This window comes from Podarcis vaucheri (genome assembly GCF_965113315.1).
Source record: "Podarcis vaucheri genome assembly, chromosome: 15".
Classification (NCBI taxonomy): Eukaryota; Metazoa; Chordata; class Lepidosauria; order Squamata; family Lacertidae; genus Podarcis; species Podarcis vaucheri.
Window position 1 is genome coordinate 16,737,506 of NC_138753.1, and position 18,590 is coordinate 16,756,095.

Consider the following 18,590-nt stretch of genomic DNA (forward strand, 5'->3'; position numbering starts at 1 on the left):
TTCATCCCCAGAAAGTATGCATTATGTAAGTCTATCTTTAAGTGCTGGCTGAACGGACTTTGGGCTACTTTTGCAAGACTTTCTTTCTAAACTCCTCCAGTTTTGGATGCCTCCCCTCAGCTTCTTTTTCCACGACAGCCAACTTGTTGCATCGTACAAAACTTCTGTGCAGTCTTGACTCACACTCAGAGGGCTGCTGTAGCTGATGAGCAGGCAGAAAGCAATTTCGTGAATGGAGTTAAAAATTCATTGAAATCGGCGGTGACTGAGCAAAAACGTGATTGGTGAGTCACTTGAAACTCTGCATTTCATTGAGAAACAGGCAATTCAGTTCCCATTCAGACCTCAAGGGCTATCCCGGGCGAGGCTTGTCGGAAGGAGCATCAATGTTTCCACAACAGTGTCTTTCCCCCAGAATTGGCACCATTTGCTTACACCTGAATTCTTGAGTGCTCCGACAATAGCACTCTAAAGCTGTTGCGTTCCTGGGGTTCTCCTTGCTATCACCCTGTCAGTTCATCCCACCAGTCCTTGTTTCTCTTCTAAGCACCCACAATTCCCTCAACCCTTCTTCATAAGGCTTGGTTTCCAGGCTCTTATCACAGCATTGTAGAGTTGGAAGGGAACCCGAGGGTCATTTAGTCTGACCCCCCTGCAACGCAGGAATCACAACCAAGGCATTCCTGGCAGATGGCTACCCAACCTCTGCGTAAAAACCTCCAAGGAAGGAGAGTCCACCATCTTCTGAGGGAGTCCATTTCACCCTCAAGCAGCTCTTACTGTAAGAACGTTGCTCGTAATGTTTGGTTGGCATTTTCTTTCTAGTAATTTGAATCTGTTGGTTCAGGTCCTCCCCTCTGGAACAGGAGAAAACAAGCTTCCTGGTTACAGCCCTTCAGATATTTGAAAATGGTTCTCATATTACCTCGCCAGTATCATCCTCCAGTATACCTGAAGGAGTGTCTCCACCCCAATCGTTCAGCCCGGACACTGAGGTCCAGATCCGAGGGCCTTCTGGCGGTTTCCTCATTGCGAGAAGTGAGGTTACAGGGAACCAGGCAGAGGGCCTTCTCGATGGTGGTGCCCGCCCTGTGGAATGCCCTCCTGTCAGATGTCAAGGAAATAAACAACTATCTGACTTTTAGAAGACATCTGAAGGCAGCCCTGTTTAGGGAAGTATTTAATGTTTGAGGTTTTATTCTGTTTTTAATGTTCTGTTGAAAGCAGCCCAGAGTGGCTGAGGAAACCCAGCCAGATGGGTGGGGTAGAACGTAGTAGTAGTAGTAGTAGTAGTAATAATAATAATAATAATAATAATAATAATAATAATAATAATAATAATAATTTCCATCTCCTCTTCTCCAGTCTAAACATTCCCAGTTCCCTCAACCATTCCTCATAAGGCTTGGTTTCCAGACCCTTGTTCATCTTGCTCTCCTTTCTCTGCTCACCTTCCAGCTTGTCAGTATCCCCCTTGAACTGGGGTGTCCCGAACTGGACACAGGACACCAGGTGTGGTCTAACCAAGGCAAAAATGGATGGTGCTATGACTTCCCTTGATCTGGATACTAGACTTCTGTTGATGCAGCCTAGAATTGCATGAGCTGCGGGGTTTTTGTTGTTGCTCCTTCACACTGTTGACTCATGGTCCACTAAGACCCCGGCCTAGATCCTTTTCACACATGCTGCTGTCAAGCCAGGTGTCCTCCATCCTATATTTGGGCATCTGATTATTCTTGCCTAAGTGCAGAAACATACGTTTGTCCCTATTCAAATTCATTTTGTTAGTTTTTGGCCCAGTTTTTCAATCTGTTACAGTGATTTTGAATCCTGATTCTGTCTTCTGCAGTATGAGCTCTGCATCCCAGGTAACACATGCAGACGGATTTCAGGTTCAATCCCTGACAGCATCTCCAGGTAGGACTTGCAATGCCTCTTGCCTGAAACCCCAGAGAGCTGCTGCCAGCCAGAGGGCCTTCTTGGTAGTGGCACCCGCCCTGTGGAAGATACTGAACCTAGATGGATCTTAATGGCTTGAACTCAGCACAATTTGCAGCTTCCTACAGCTGATGTTCTTGCCTGCCCCATGAAGGCTGTGGAAATCCGGAACAGGTGCCTGGTGGAAGGTTGGGGGACTGTTTGATCCAGTGACCCTAACCTGACTTGATCCTAATGAGACATTGTGGGTGGGGAAATGTGTTGATCTGCAAGGAAGTGGGGGGGGCAGGAAATGGGTGCTGGATGGGCCTAGGTGGCCCAACTCTTGGAGGTTCTAAAGCAGAGGTTGGATGGTCAACTGTCAGGGATTCTTGAGCTGTGATTCCTGCATGGCAAGGGGGTTGGACTAGAGGACCTTTGGGAGTCCCATCCAACCTTACAATTCTCTGTTTCTATGATTCTCCCCTCCTTGAGCTACTAATCTCTTTCCCCCCCCTCCCCTGGGGCTCAGAAAGCTATCAGGGTCCCAATTTCACCTCCCCCCTCCTCATCCGGGGTTCTCCAGCGCCAGCTCCCATTCAGGATCCAACCACCCCCTCCATGACACCTCCATAGGGCTCATGAAACACCCACATATTGTCAGGGTGACAGGGGAGAGGAGGTGATTCAGTGGTCCACCCCCAGATATGTCTGAAGGCACCTCAGAAATGAAGGGAGATCTCAGAGGCTGGCAAGCCTCTGATCTGAAGGGTGAGTCATCACCACCACAGCTGTTGCATTCCAAAGGCATTGTTCTCTGGAGGGGCTCCTCTGAGCCCGGAAAGGATCCCCACACCTGGGTGGCTTGGCAGCCTACAAGCAGGGAGGTGGGGTGCAGGACAGCAATGCCAGGAACTCCTCCTCCCGCTTGGATTGTGAAGGGCAGCACTGCAAAGGACCCATTGTTTTCCTTCCGGCGTTAGACACCCCCTCACCTCCCCTATCACTCAGAATTCCAAGCAGGGCTCCCAGGTTTTGCTATGTGGCTCATTATTCCTAGTCATAGCCGGAACAGTGGTCCCAAGAAGTCACGATAAGGGCGGACTGTCTGGAATTTTCCCGTAAGGAGGCCTGGCTGGGGGATTTTCCCAGGCACATCATGGGATGCAGAGTGCTGCCAGAGCAGTCTGAAGCCTTCAGGGTGGACAGAGAGAAAGATCACAGCTGTAGACAGGGCTTTGGGGAGAGATGTAAGGTCCCTCCTCGAATTCTCAGCTCCTTCTCTTTTAAAGCAAGCTTCTTGTGCTTTTAGTGGGACAGAAATGTGGAGTTGGAAATGAAAAGAAATGAATAAGATGAAATAAATAAATTTCTGCAGCTTGCTGGCACTAAGGTGAGATGACTTGTTTTTAAAAAAAGGATTAGAGACATTCACAGAGACAAATTCTTGTGCTTGAGTTCTCCTTGCAGGTTCCCCATAGCGGGCATCTGGTTGGCAACCATGAGAACAGGAGGCTGGACTAGATGGACCATTGGTCTGATTCAGTAGTGTTCTTGTGTTCTTATGTTTGGAGGAAGAGGAGTATTTTATCAATGGTTGTTAGCAGTGATACTGCTATGGAACCTACATGTTGAGGGGCAGTCTACCACTGAATACCATTCTGTGGTGGAGAATATCAGAGAAAAGGTGACGCAGTCATGCCCTGCTTGTGGACTTCCCAGAGACCTCCTGTTGAACAGTATGGAATATATAATGTTAGACTAGACTGGGCTGCCATCCCCATCACTGCCAGGTAGTGTGGCCAACCTGTTTACTCTAGCACAGCTGTGCTGACTGCAAGGGATGATGGGAATTGTAGTCCATACAGAGCAGGCTTAATCCAGATGGCTTAATCCAGCAGGGCTCTCCTGAGGTCTTTTGCTTTATTATTATTTATTTCATAAAAAAATATACACCACTTGATTTACTAAAAGATGTAAATCAAGAAAAGTTTGCAATACTTTAAAACATACACGAAGTTAAAATACTAAAAGCAGATTAAAATTCACACCAGCTTTCTAAGCATCTGGGCAGGCTTGTCTAAACAAGAATATTTTTAACAGTGAAAGGAATATGGTGAAGGTGCCTGCTTCAAATCAAGAGGCAGGGAGTTCCAAAGGGTAGCCACTGCCACACTAAATGACCGAGTTCTTACAAATGTGGAATGGGCATTCTGTGACACCTGCAGTAGTGTCAGTTCCGCCCATTGAGGCAGCCTTTCCATTACGAGGCAAGTAGCTGCTGCGTTTGAGATGTCATGATGGAGAAAAGCGGACCTTCCCCTCCCAGGAACTTCAGAGCCAATACTTTCCGGAGGCCAACTAGCTCATCGACTGACTGATTGGCTTCCTTCCTTCCATCCTTCCTTCCCCTTTTTTCTTTGGCCTGCTCTGGGGGAATTTCCATGGGTCTCTGGTTAGCTGCCGCGATGCTGACCTGGCAATTCACGGTGTCTGCTTTGAGCTTGGCTGGCTGAATATTTGATGACATACGGGATCACTTGCCAGGATGGAAAAAGTGAAAAGAAGAAGAAGAAGAGCATTGCACACACAAATAAATTAAGTGACTGATAGTGAGGAAACTCCAGTTTGCAATATGGTTTGGCTGGTACTGCAAAAGATGAAACAGAGAAGCTGAATTAGGTATTGATACAAGTGCTACTTTAGATAAGAACTTACCTATTTGTATGATGCTAATGACTTTATCCCTTCATGGATCACTGCCTTGTTGTGGCGAAAGGGGCTTGAATAACTTCAAGAAACTATGAGCTGTGCCATGCAGGGCCACCCAAGACGGACAGGTCATAGCTGAGAGTTTAGACTAAATGTGATCCACCTGGAGAGGGAACTGGCAATCCACTCCAGTATTTTGCCAAGAAAACTCCATGGACATAAAAAAGGAGAAAATTTGAGAAGAAAGTGAGCGTTTCCAGGGCATGCTCTGGTTCATGGGGTCATGACTAAGATGACGAAGATGAATAAACAAAATGACTTTATTTGCCCATTTTGTAGTCCTGGTGATTCCTGCTCTCCTTTTCACATTCCTTATTTTGTTGTATTCTTACCTGCCACCCCAATCTCTAAGTGGTGCAAGATTTCAGGGGTTTCCGATGCTCACCCAGGGTTCGGTCTCCTCAAATGAGGAACAGTGGAGACTGTGGTGTTTTTAGGATATATGGTTTTATTTACACGTATATACAACCTGAGCTGAAGACGGATGGGCTCACAGCATTAACACCCCCAAAAGCCTTGCTTTCCCCAGAGCCAGAGCCTTGGAGTCTGTATCCAGCATGGAGTCTGTATCCAGCATGGCTCTGTATCCCAGCATCTTTGCCTGCAACCTGCTTTTAGCTCAGTGAAGCTGAATGCTGGAAAATTCAGGGCAGATAAAAGAAAGTCCTTCTTCCAATAAGGTAAAGGGACCCCTGACCATTAGGTCTAGTCGTAGCCGACTCTGGGGTTGCGGCACTCATCTCCCTTTAGTGGCCGAGGGAGCCGGTGTACGGCTTCTGGGTCATGTGGCCAGCATGACTAAGCCGCTTCTGGCGAACAAGAGCAGCGCAAGGAAACACCATTTACCTTCCCGCCGGAGCGGTACCTATTTATCTACTTGCACTTTGATGTGCTTTCGAACTGCTAGGTTGGCAGGAGCAGGGACCGAGCAATGGAAGCTCACTTTGTCGCGGGGATTCGAACCGCCGACCTTCTGATCGGCAAGTCCTAGGCTCTGTGGTTTAACCCACAGCGCCAATAGCGCAGAGTTAAACTGTGGAGCTCACTTCCACAGGAGGCAGTCATAACCACCAAGCTAGACGGCTTTAAAGGAAGATTTGACATGTACATGGAGGAGAGGGCTATTGATGGCTGCTAGCCATGACGGCTTTGCTCTGCTTCCACAGTTGGAGGCAGCAGTGCTTCTGAATCCCAGTTGCTGGAAACATCAGGAGGGGAGAGGACTCTTGTGCCAAGTGTCCTGCTTGTGGGTTTTGCATTCAGGGAATCTGGCTGGCCACTGTTAGAATAGGATGCTGGACTAGATGGGTCATTGGCCTGACCCAGAAGACTCTCCTTATGTTCTTAGGTTCTAATGAGTAAATTGAAGTCAGTGTTGGTGCAGGCTGGTGTAATCTACACTGACTGGCAGCTCCAGATCTTTCCCAGACCGACTTGGGGATGCCAGGACTTGTCTGGCCTATTCTGGGGCCCTCTGCATGTAGAGGAAGTGCTCTGTCAGGAGGGAATGGGGCAGGTGGGAAAGAGAAATTCAGTTCAGTCTGCATTTATCAGCAAAAATTCCAGATTCATACTTTAAAAAATAAAGATGCAAACTGAAACACTGGACAAGCATGTACGGTGTTACAGTCTTTTTCTCCTTTATATTCTCTCTTGCTTCTATTTGTCTTATACACTTTTTTGTTTCCTTATATATATGAACAAACCAGAAACACCCAACCACCCTGCAAATTTCATACTGCTCTGAATTTTGCAGTGGAGCTCTCCAGCCGAGGAATTATTTATTTGTTGCATTTGTGTCCCAACCTAACCCTTCAAGGAACTCAGAGTGGTGTACCTCCCCATTTTATCTTCACAACCACCTTGTGAGGTAGGTTAGATGAAGAGGCAATGGCTCGCCCCCAAGCTAACGACCTAGCGAGCTTCACGGCCAAGTGCGGGGATTTGAACCCTGGCCTTTTCCAGGTCCTAGTCTGGCACGCTAACCACTGGCTCTTCAGATGCATATTATGAATACAAAGCATGCCTAATTATGCATATATTCATGATAATAACATACCAAAATGCGTTATATAATGGGGAGATTGCGGGGGGAAATTGCACGCAAAAATATGTCTAATAGGAAAAATTCACTGCTGAATTCTCATGAGGACGAGTTTTTAAAATTTTTAAATGGTAAACAGATGTGGAAATGCCGAGAACTGAGCTGGAAGACGAGAAGAATGAAAAATGGGAAGAAAGCGAAACAGAGAGGTTTTGCCGCTCCCTATCTGCTGCTGAGTCACAGCCCTCTCCCCAAATCTCCTCTGCTTGGCTCCAGGCACAAGCTGCCACATCCTTCTCCATCCTGGTCTCTTGCTCTCCTGGTTGTTTTTCACAGCTGCTTCCTCTGGTGAGCAGCACCAGGTCACTGAGTCAGGAGGCCATGCTCCCTTTCTGCGGGATTTTCCCAGACAGCCTCTTGCCAGCGAGGTGTAAATAATTCAGGGCAGGCAGCGGCTCTCTTCAAAGCCGCAAACGAATCTGAAAGAAAACCCCGCAAAGCCCAGTCAACAAGCCCCTGTGTAGGAATAATAATTTGCACAGAAAGCCTTTGTTCTCCCTGCCCCCCAACCCCTTTATTTTCACTTTGGAGCCTCCGCTATGAACCCAGCGAGTAAATCAGGCTTTGTGACAATCCTGGCAGCTCCAGGAAAAAGGAGGAACGCAGAGTCCTCTCCTGTTTCAGACACAGAGGCCTCGTCTGCATTACACATTCCCCCAAAAACTTGGGAACTGTAGCTTGGTGCTGAGTAAGGGTGCTGAGAGTCTTTAGGAGACCCCTATTCCTCAGACAGGCCCCCAGGGTGCTGCCATTTTCCCAGTGAAATTCCCTCACATCCTAGCCAATCCGGGTTACCCAATCCATGCCCACTTGGTGTTTTTGCGCAAGCAAACCTTGCCCTCCCAATATTTCTATGGAACTGATAAGAACATAACTATGTTCCTAGATCTGCCAAATGCCTCTGGTCGCGTCATTCTTATGACAAGCGTGACGGGACATTTCCAGGAAGCAACACCTGCCACTCAGCGCCTTGGAATTTTTTAATAGACGTTCCTTAATCGCAACAGATTTCTGCAGCTGATCAGATTTCTGTGGCTCGTAAAATGTTTCGACTTGCATGTTTTCCAGCTCAGTGCAGTGGCAGCCGACGCAGAGACCCAGCTTTGATTCATGGAAAAGCAAACATATCCATGTAACCGCTGCATTCTTGGTGCTTTGTGAGCAAATTGCGAAGAGCCCCAGGAGATGTTTAGTCCATGCATTTGCCAAGAATCCCTTTTCAGAGAAGAAGAAGAAGAAGAAGAAGAAGAAGAAGAAGAAGAAGAAGAAGAGAGGGCTTGCTCCAAAATCCACCATGACGAGAAGTACCGAAATGTCCCAAAAGAACATAAGAAGATAATCTTGGGCCAGCCAGTCTTTCACTGTGATCTAAACTGGGGCATAAACAGTTTGACTTTCCATGATGTGCAAACTAGGCCACAGCCAGTGTGGAGGAGACCAGTGGGGAAGCCAGTGTAAAAATCCCCATTCAGCCATGAAGCCCTGGGCCAGGGGAGGAAGAGAACCATGTACCCCGCCTTGAGCTCCTTGGAAGAAAAGTGGAACCCAGGAAGCTGCCTTAGTACAAGTCAGACCTACTGGTCCATTGCCCTCACTGACAGGTAGCAACTCTCCAGGGGTTCAGGTAGGATCTTCTCCTAGCCCTACCTGGAGGTGTCGGGGGTGGGGTTTGAACCTGGGACCTTCTGTATGCAAGGCAGGTGTTCTGGCACTGAGCTACGCCCCCTTCTGCTCTGCCAACAGCCCGTCAGCCCCCCTCTGGGCTGCCGGGGATTTTCTAGGGGAAGATAGATGAGTGCCAAGATGATGTCTGCATGGAGCTCATGGAGCTGATCACCGAAATGGTGGATGCCCAGCATAAGCACCTGGAGAGGAAGGGGGTCTAGCCTCACACGGCTGCCTCACCTTCATTCCTAGGGAGAGAGCATCCTGACTAAGAGTGTTAAAGGGAAGAGAGGAATTTCCAGCCTGAATTTTCCCTCAGCCTGTATTGTTTTTAATATTCGGTTGGAAGCCGCCCAGAGTGGCTGGGGGAAATCCAGCCAGATGGGCAGGGTATAAATAATACATTATTATTATCATCATCATTATCATCATCATTATTATTAGCCATGACCTTGCAAGGTAGCCTGAGGCCAATCACTCTTCTCATCTGCAACAGTGTGTGTTTGTGTGTGTGTGGGTGGTGGGGGGTGAGACTTCTGATCAACCTTGCAGGGCTGTTGTGAGGATTACTGAGGTAGTGTAAGGAGCATCCATTGATTGGTTTGAAAGAGCTGTCTGCATTTGGACAACCTTTAACTGAAGAATTGGTGAGAGTCGTTGTTTAAAATAAATAATAATAACAATAACAATAAAAACAAGCTAACTTATGGGGTTCAGCATCCTTTAAGACACAAACACAGGATCAAAAAGTGACTAGCCACAACTTATGAGAGCTTTCGTCCATGCCTTTCCTTTGCTGCTCTCCAGTCTACAGCTTCGTGCTGCAACGACGAAGAAGACTTCTAGAGACAGATCATTTGTTGTGCACCCAGAGCATGGAAACGCAAGACATGCCTATGGAACTGCATTTATGAAAAATGCGCAGTGAGGGAGGCGGCAGCAGCGATAGCTCCTCTTGACCACCAGAGATCGCTGCAGCGTCACAGCCAGCGGTTAAACGTGCTCATCCAAGAGGTTCACTCTGATTCCTTGCCCCCATTTGTTTATGTATTTCTCTATTGTGACATACTGGAATGTTATAGAAGACACCCATTGAAAAAAAGAAAAGAAATGCTAACTTTCAAATTGGCAATTGCAAGAGAGACGATTGTACAATCTTGGAAAGAAGGGAGGGTCCCTCCAAGAATGGTTTTGTTATGTCTGCAATTGGCAGAGGAGCCGACTCAACAGATGTGAGCTTCCAAGAACGGATGAATAAGAGAATGACTCTGCAGCTCAATGAGATATTCTTTTATTTAATGGATCCATTGCCGGGCGTTGGACTAGATGACCCTTGGGGTCCCTTACAGCTCCACAATTCTATGATTCTAGGAATAACAAAGGATCCCAATCAGCCCCATGCTCACATTTCTCAAACAGGGGCATCATCTTCCTCCTCTGGAAATGACCTAAGATTCCCCCCTGCTTTTTGAAATATTTTATTAAAGCTTTGGGCATGAGACTATACAAACCATAGTTCCCAGGACTCTTGTGATATATGGTTGCTTTTCTTTATTACATTTATAGCCCACTTCCTTCTTCGAGGAGCTCAAGGTTCTCCCCCTCCTCATTTAACCTCCACAACCACCCTGTGAGGTGGGTTAGGCTGGGAGGTGGTAACTGGCCATGAAGGTCACCCAGTGAGCATAATGGCTGAGTGGGGATTTGAACCCTGGTCTCCCAGGTTCTAGTCCAACCCTCTAACCCCTAAGCCACACTTCAGATGCATGGTATGGATGTGGCCAAATTATGGCTGTTTCTGTAGATGGAGCATCTGCAAGAGGTCTTCCTGTTTTAAGCCTCCGCATCTCTAGTCACTGCTGGAACTGAAACCCTGGAGAGCTGCTGCCAGCTAGCGCAGACAATACTGAGTTAAATGGACCAGTAAGGTTGTTTCCTGCGTTCCTATTCAAATCAACCATGAGGACTGGAATCTTATGTTATTCTTTGGGGAAAGGCCATAGCTCAGTAGCAGAGCACCTGCTTTGCATAGAATCATAGTTTTGTCGAGTTGGAAGGGACCCTAAGAGTCATCTGGACCAACCCCAGGAAATTCACTGCAGAAGATCTCCCAGTTTCCATATTCAGCAACTGCAGGTCAGGCTGAGAAAGACCCTTGAGACTGAAACCACGGAGAGCTGCCTCTACCAGTCAGTGTGGGCAATACTGAGCTAGATAGACCAACGGACTCACAGCTCCCCATGTTTCTACGAGAACAGGGCATTTCCCCATGTTTCTGCTGCCAGAGGTGGCTGGCTGAGGAAGAGGAGAGCAGCCACCATGAGCCTGCCGGTGATGCAATATCCCTTTTCCGTGGGCCATGGCCGGCGTGATTTGTGCCGTGTGGCTAAATATATCCCCGGAGGAAATCAAGTATTGCACAATGACAAAAGGGGTTTTGCTCTACCCTTGGTTCCTAGCCCTGTAGAAGCAGGAAACTGTCCTCGAAAGCCGAGGCAGCAGGAGGAGGGTGGAAAAAGGAGAACCAGGAAGGCCCTTTTCGTTCTTCTCTTCCCCTTTGCTGTGACTGGGTCTGGAAAGTGGGGGCATTTTGCTTTGAAGGAGGCTTCCATAAGATGGGTCAGGTCTAGTCCAGCATCCTCTTCTCCCAGTGGCCAACCACATGCCTCTTCTGGGAAGCCTGCAAGCAGGACCTGAGCATAGGAGCACTCTGCCCTCCTGTGGTTTCCAGCAATTGGCATTCAGAGGCATTATGGTCTCCAACTTGTGGAGGCAGAGCAGAGCCTTTGTGGCTAGTAGCCGTCAATAGCCTTAGGATCCTCCATGATACTCATGTTTTGGTTTTAATAATTGTTTCATTTGATTTTGTAAAGGAAAGGAAAGGAAGAAAGAAGGAAAGAAAGAAAGAGAAACAATAAAGAAAAGTGATAAAGTTACCTCTAAATGTCTTACACATTCACATATTGAGATTACTCTGATTACTCAAGATTACTGACTTCCACCCATCCCATCCATCGGACTTCTTAATTCTATTTTCATTTGCATATCAATACTTCTCCAAAATTTCCATCTTCCTAAATTATCTGTGGTTTCTATTAGTGCATTTAAAAGCAGGCTAATGTTTCAACTTATTTGCAATGATTTAGTATATACATTATGAACATTTCCCATTCTTTTAAAAAATTCTCTTCTTCTTGATTCCTGAGCTTCCCAGTTAATTTTGCCGTTTCAGCATAGTCCATCAACTTGATCTGCCATTCTTCTTTGGTCGGGGTTGTCTCTTCCTTCCATCTCTGGGCTAGCAGCATCCGGGCGGCCAATACACCTGTTTTTTCTGATGCTCTGAATAAACTTTAAACTTGAACCTCAGAACATGAACCTCAGATTGCAAAACTGTCTCTAGTCCTATTCACAGCATCTGTGATACCACTTGAACTTTAATAACTTCTGCCCAAAGAATCCCACAGCTTGTTCAAGATGCACAGAATAGTAGCTCTCTGCATGGTTTGCTATCATTTCTCAGCACCCATAACAAATTACACTTCCCAGGATTTTTTGTGTGATGTCAGGACGTTTATAGAGACATCACCTTACCAACAAAGGTCCGTATAGTTAAAGCCATGGTTTTCCCAGTAGTGATGTATAGAAGTAAGAGCTGGACCATAAAGAAGGCTGATCGCCGAAGAATGGATGCTTTTGAATTATGGTGCTGGAGGAGACTCTTAAGAGTCCCATGGACTGCAAGAAGATCAAACGTATCCATTCTTAAGGAAATCAGCCCTGAGTGCTCACTGGAAGGACAGATCCTGAAGCTGAGGCTCCAATACTTTGGCCACCTCATGAGAAGAAGAGAAGACTCCCTGGAGAAGACCCTGATGTTGGGAAAGGTTGAGGGCACAAGGAGAAGGGGATGACAGAGGACGAGATGGTTGGATAGTGTTCTCGAAGCTACAAACATGAGTCTGACCAAACTGCGGGAGGCAGTGGAAGACAGGAGTGCCTGGCGTGCTCTGGTCCATGGGGTCACAAAGAGTCGGACACGACTAAACGACTAAACAAACAAACAAAGGACGTTTATGGTGGTGCAGGAACACTTAGAATGTATGTTGTGGACTAAAGCGTTAAAATTGAGTTGTGGAAAATGTCAGAGAACTGCCATCGGTTCAGGAGGGAGAGAGGAAAAGCCGAATGGATTATAGAGAACCCCCAGGGATTGTGGGGAGCAGTTCTTCTTCAAGGGAGGAGAGTAAACACGCCTCCAGTGGAGAGGAGCTGCAGGAGTCAGAAGTGGCGAGGCGGTGCCAGGACTCCGTGCCTGGGAAAAGCGGGGTGGAGAGGGGTCCTCCGCCACCCACGCCCTCCCTGCGCAGAAAGCATCCGCGCAGAGAGGGGAGGCGCAAACTGGGCGTCAAGAAGCTGCTTTGCTGGGGAAAGTTTAAGAACCGCCCACTCACGGATTCTGCCAGTGATTGAGCGAGCCACGGGAGAGTGGGGCTCCGGACCGATAAGGTTTATTTTGGCAGCAAAAGCAAGGCTTCACAGCCAAGCAGGGAGATAGTTGCTTGCTTACTCTCGAGCAACCCCTTGGAAACATTACAGCAAATATGGAAGCAATGAGGAGAGGCAGGACTGAGATTTGGAGATATGCTTCAAGGTCCAGACTATGGGAAGCCCCGAAAAATTAATAATCATAATTTGGATGACAATTTGGTCTTTTTTATTTTAGTTTTTTCTTTTAATTGGATTATGATTTGATATGTTAATTGGATGTTTTTTATTGGAAATTAATAAAAAGGATTTAACAAAAAAATAGAATGTATGTTGTGGGCATGACCTGTATTCCCCTCCCCTTCCAAGATGGACCCAGGAGGAAGTCATGGAGCTCCTTCCCCACTTTCCAGCTCAACCCACTTCCTTTTGGGATTCCCAGAGAAAAGAAGGACTCAGCAAGAGACAGAGAGGAGACCTTTCACATCTTTATTTTTTGAAAGAACCCAGCAAGAGAACTGACCTGCCGACAGGCTCAGAACAGATAAGCAGCAATTGGTCTAAGAAGGGAAACATGACTGTAGCTATGTGTTCTCAAGCTCTCTTTCACTCAGTTCAGAGGGCAAAGTGCTTTAAAAAAAAAAGCTACTTAAATATGTAAATTAATGTGCATAAATCAACACATACAATTTGGTATGGAAATAAATTCATCCTGCAGCCGCACAATAGAATTCAGGCAGAGCCACGATGGTTCAGGAGGAGATCCCATGCTTTGCGTCTAAGAATCTCACAAGTTTAATGGCCCATTCAGCTTTTGGGTTAGCGCAGAGCCGCTTCTGGATAAGCAAAATAAACCTGTCAAGGAAAGGAGAAGCCATAAGAGCATAAGATAACCCCTAATGGCTCAGGTTCATCTCAACCAGCCTCCTGTCCTTCTAGTGGCCAAACAGATGTCTGTAGGAAACCAGCAATTGGGGTCTGAAAATGAGAGAACCATTCTTGTGGAGAAGCAGCAGCGTTGCAAGGGATGTGTGGGGTGTGTGTGGTCCACCCCGGGTGTCATGCCTGGGGTGTGTGACAAAATCCCCCTGGGCGGATCACGAGTGGCGTGATTGTCGTCATGAAAATCCACCCTCTGATTGCACAAATCCGCCTGGTGATCAGCCTGGCACCCCCTGGCGGGTGGCACTCGCATCCCCGTCGGGCGGTTTTATGCGATCGGTGGGCAGATTTTCACGATCGGTGGGCAGCGCTGACACCCCCAGTGGGCAGTGCTTTCAAATCCTGGCTGGCAGTGCTAGCACGGTTTCATGTGCCCATCGGTCGGATTAGCACGATCGGCGGGCGTATCTGTTTTGTGGCCAACCCTCCCTAAAAGAAGCTCAACAACTCTGGGGCCTGCAATGTGTGTGTGTGTGTGGGGGGGGGAGACACACAATTTTTTTTGCACCGCTATCACCTGCCCTTGCTATGCCTCTGTGGAGACACATCCAGGTTCCATTTGTCAGGGCAGAGCATCGTCATCATGGCTTGGTGGCCATCAAGAGCCATCTCCTCCTTGAATTTATCTAATTCTTTTTTACGCTTTCTCTTCCACGTTGATGGCCATATCTGCCTCCCGAGGGAAGGAGTTCCACTGTTTAATGATGTGCTTCATGAAGAAAGACTCTTTTTGTTAAGTTGTGGGTGAACATATCAGATGACACAGCGATTCTTCAAACAGCTCTTGTTTATTCACAGGCCAGAACAGAACTGAACTGAAGGGTTCAGCCAGCCTGCTTATATAGAGCTCCACTAGAATGCAACAGTAACCATTTTCCGTAACTATCCAATCACTGAGCGTCACTTTCGATCCCTTATTTGCATATGTGGACCTGAACTATCTACAGTATCCCCCTGCTGGTCCAGGGTGAGAACTTCACTACATAACACTTTTCTCTGTCCTAGGAGGACAGAGGGTGTGGTCACATTATGGCCTGGTGTTATGAGAGAGGGAGACCAACAACAACAACAACAACAATTTTATTATTTACTGGCTGGGTTTCTCTACCCATTTTCTCATGCCATGCATCATTTTTATAAACTTCTGTCGTGTCACCTCTTACTTGCTTTTTCTCTGGACTAAAAAATCCCAAATGCATTTTCAATGGGCCACTGAACAAGGGCTATTTATTTCTCCATTATTTCTCCATTTCTGGAACTGGTAAAACAGGCAGGCAGGTCCTCTTCCATGTTAAAAGGCACCAGGCCCGTCCTCACCACGGATCACATGTTCTCAGCAGGGTGTAGAGAGGGGGCACAAATTCATTTTGCTCACCATTAAATGCGAGCCTGCCAGCCAAATCCCCGCTTCCCAAAGCAGCACGCCCACCTTAAACACTTGGACTCCTCTGAATTTTGGGTACAGTTCTCCAATGCAGACAAAAATGTCTCTGTTAGCGAAAATAATATACAAACAAGCACTCTTTCCTGGGGAATTCACATATTTTGGAACAAAGGTGCACCAGAATGTCTGCAAATGCTGAATTTAAGATGGGAAAATAGAGAGAAATTGAAACTGAAGGATCTGCCGTTCCCTAGTGGGGAAGCAAAATCAGTCTCAGCTCTTCCTTTTCCCTCTGACCCACTCCTGATTTTCTCCATCTATCATATCTATGATCTCCCCGCTCCCCAAACCCAGCTCCCAAATGCTTAAGTCTTTGCTTTCCATCTTTCCTGATCCCCCACCATTCGTCAACTGACACCTTGGCTTTCACCCATTCCCCAAAACTTACACCACAGAAGGCAGAGCGCATTTAGGGTCGGGGTAGAAATAATCCACTACGGCAGTGGGTCCCACACTTCCTGGATAATGGGCAGAGCAGCAGCCAGGTGGGGCATTCCGTCGAGCCTGGAGAGCTGGGGAGAGCAGGCATTGCTATTCATATTATGAAATGTGTAAGATGCCCAAGAGCTAAAGCTATGGGAGTTTATTTGCATCAAACACCCAGAGACATCACCACCCACTTGACTGGAGGATCGCACCCCTTGTCTCTCTCTGTGTGGAGGCATTTATGTTGAAAGACATCAGGGCTGGGGGCTGTGTGGGTCTTCCCTTCTGCCAGGCCACCCTGTCTTTCTCTCAAATCCAGGGCCATATCCTTCACAGCCCTAAACATTAGGGAGAACATTCAACAGTGGAATGGATTCTCTCAAAAGGTGATGGACTCTCCTTCCTCAGAGGCTTTTAAGAAGAGGTTGGGTGTCTATCTGTCAGGCACTGCAGGGGGTTGGACTTAACATGGGTGGCCAACTCCCAAGAGACTGTGATCTACTGGCAGTGATCAATCCCCTTTTTTGGGTTCAGGTCAAAGTTGTTGAGCTTCTTTTAGGGAGGAGGAAAGCTTTGGGGAGGGGGGAAGAGCCAGTGATCTACCAGTGATCTACCACATGCGTCCAGTGATCTACTGGTAGATCACGATCTACCTGTTGGACCTGCCTGGACTAGAGGACACTTGGTGGCTCCTTTCAATCCTACCCTTCTATGATTCTGTCCCTTCCTCTGGTGGCTTTTTGCGGTGGAATGCATCCTCATACTGTGATGATTATGAGAGGTTGTTTATTATTATTATTTTGTGGCTGGAATGTATAGTACTGTACAAATTGAAAAGTCAGGTTGACTCACGCAGAGTTGCCACAGCAAGGAGTAAGGCAACAGTAGCCCCTGAGATCTTCATACTGTCTGGAGAGGAAGAGGAGATTTCAGGACCATTTCAGAGGCTTCCTCCGCTTCCGTGATGCTCACCACCTAAAGCTCCTCCACCTCTCCTTTGAGATGCCGTTCCCAGCTCTGAGCCAATACCAGACACTGAGTTCTTAGAGGACAACCAGGACACAGATCCAGGAGCAGGCAGGGTCCCCTCTGAACAAATGCTAAGGAACCTCTTCACAGGCCTTCCAGGCTGAGAGACCTGCTTAAAAAGCCCTGGAGCTGTCAGAGGAGGAGGTTGCAGGGAGTTGGGTTAGATGCCCTGTGGGTAACCCTTCTAACTGTACAATTCTATGATTCTATGACTCTCTCCCTCTCTCCCCCTCCCTTGGTCCTTCAGAAGGCCACGGCTGAGCCGAAAAGCAACAGCACAGCATGCATATCCAAGTCACCATGGAACACTTGAGTAAAAGGGGCCTTCTCATGAGTAAGCAGCCTACTCATGAGTAAGCAATCCCTGAAACTCCTCTGCTAGCAGTTGTGGTTTGGTGTGGTCTAGGAGGCCAGAGTCTAAACTGTATTCTGCTTTAGCCTTTCAGTTGTTGGGAGAAACTCAGGTCTTTGATGTTTTCCTGAAGGGCAATTTATTGCAAGAGTCTTTTTTCTGCAAGGTGGAATCATTTTATAGGGAAGTTTCCTATACAGGGAAGTTTTTAGTGTTTGATAGCTTACTGTGTTTTAATTTGTTGGCAGCTGCCTAGAGTGACTGGTGCAACCCAGTCAGATGGGTTGCATATAAACAAACAAACAAACAAACAAACAAACAAACAAACAAACAAACAAACAAACATTATTTCTACTGCCAATCAGGCTTATACAGTGACGTCCTCTGTTCATCTGACTTATGGCCTCCCCATCTGGATCTTAGGGTTTAATTAACTAATTAACTAATTTTCGGAATTTATATACTGCTTTTTGTTATCAAAAAATACCAGAGTGGTTCACATCATAAAACATGACAGTAATCTCTAAAAAAAAGAGTACTTAGGGTGAAAACAGCAAAGGCCCCAAAGGCAACAGGGAACCTTTACTAGCAGTTGGTAAAAGGCTGGGTAAACAAACAAGTGTTTCATTGATGGTGAAAACACTACCGTTGGTGACCTCCAACTCTCAATAGGGAGAGTATTTCACATGGTGGGTCTCCTATGAAATGGCTTAGTTCCCAGGTGGCAGGAGCTTAGTCTAGGTCCCTTAGAAAGCTACTGGGTTTGTCACCCTGTGTGAGAAAGCAGAGATCTACCTGGAAGCCAGTATTTGATCAGTTGAATGCAAAGCTTGGATGGATGCTCTCAAGTGATGGCTATTCTTTGCATCCCAGGACAGTCCCACATAGAAAGGATTGGCTTGCCTGCCTCGTTTTCATTCCAGACCTTCCATAATTCTGCTCTGAATTTCCTGAGTTCACTGTGTTCCTCTTCTCAGAATACTTCCCACTTACACTGTAACTGCCTCCTTCTCCAAGGTCAGTTTTTGGAACAAACTCCTTTGCTACAGAGTCCTCCTACCTTTCGCCTTCAAAGCCAGTTGCTCTCAGTGCTGCGCTGAGCTTCTGTCTCCTCCTCCAATTGCATCTCCCCCTTATAGATAGGCAGGAGAGGGCAGGGCCTGCACCCACTCCAACCCACATCCTATCACAATTCCTATGCAGGCTTGATCCTTGGTTAAGGAGGTCACAGAATGGGATTGGCCAGCTGGGTTGAGAAGACAATTAATGGCACCTTGTGAGAGGTGGTCAGTCTCATCTGCCTTGAACCATAGAACCAACTCTTGAACCATAGAGTTGAAAGGGGCTCCTTGCAATGTGGGAATCACAGCTAAACAATCCCTGACAGGTGACCATCCACCTCAGTCTAAAAACCTCCAGCAAAGGAGAGCCCACCACCTTCCAAAGTCATC

General features: G+C 47.1%; 1 long non-coding RNA gene across 2 annotated transcripts; it reads right to left on the reverse strand.

Annotated features, from left to right (window-relative positions):
* Positions 1-13,421: 13,421 nt before the first annotated feature.
* LOC309519692 lies at positions 13,422-18,242 on the reverse strand. 2 transcript variants are annotated; one of them, XR_014213967.1, is made up of 4 exons: positions 18,200-18,242; positions 16,611-16,667; positions 15,721-15,844; positions 13,422-13,801 (listed from the first exon to the last, which is right to left on the reverse strand). It is a non-coding gene; the product is annotated as an uncharacterized lncRNA (long non-coding RNA). The 2 variants fall into 2 exon arrangements; XR_014213968.1 differs by lacking the exon at positions 18,200-18,242 and adding an exon at positions 17,935-18,015.
* Between the last annotated feature and the right edge of the window lie 348 nt (positions 18,243-18,590).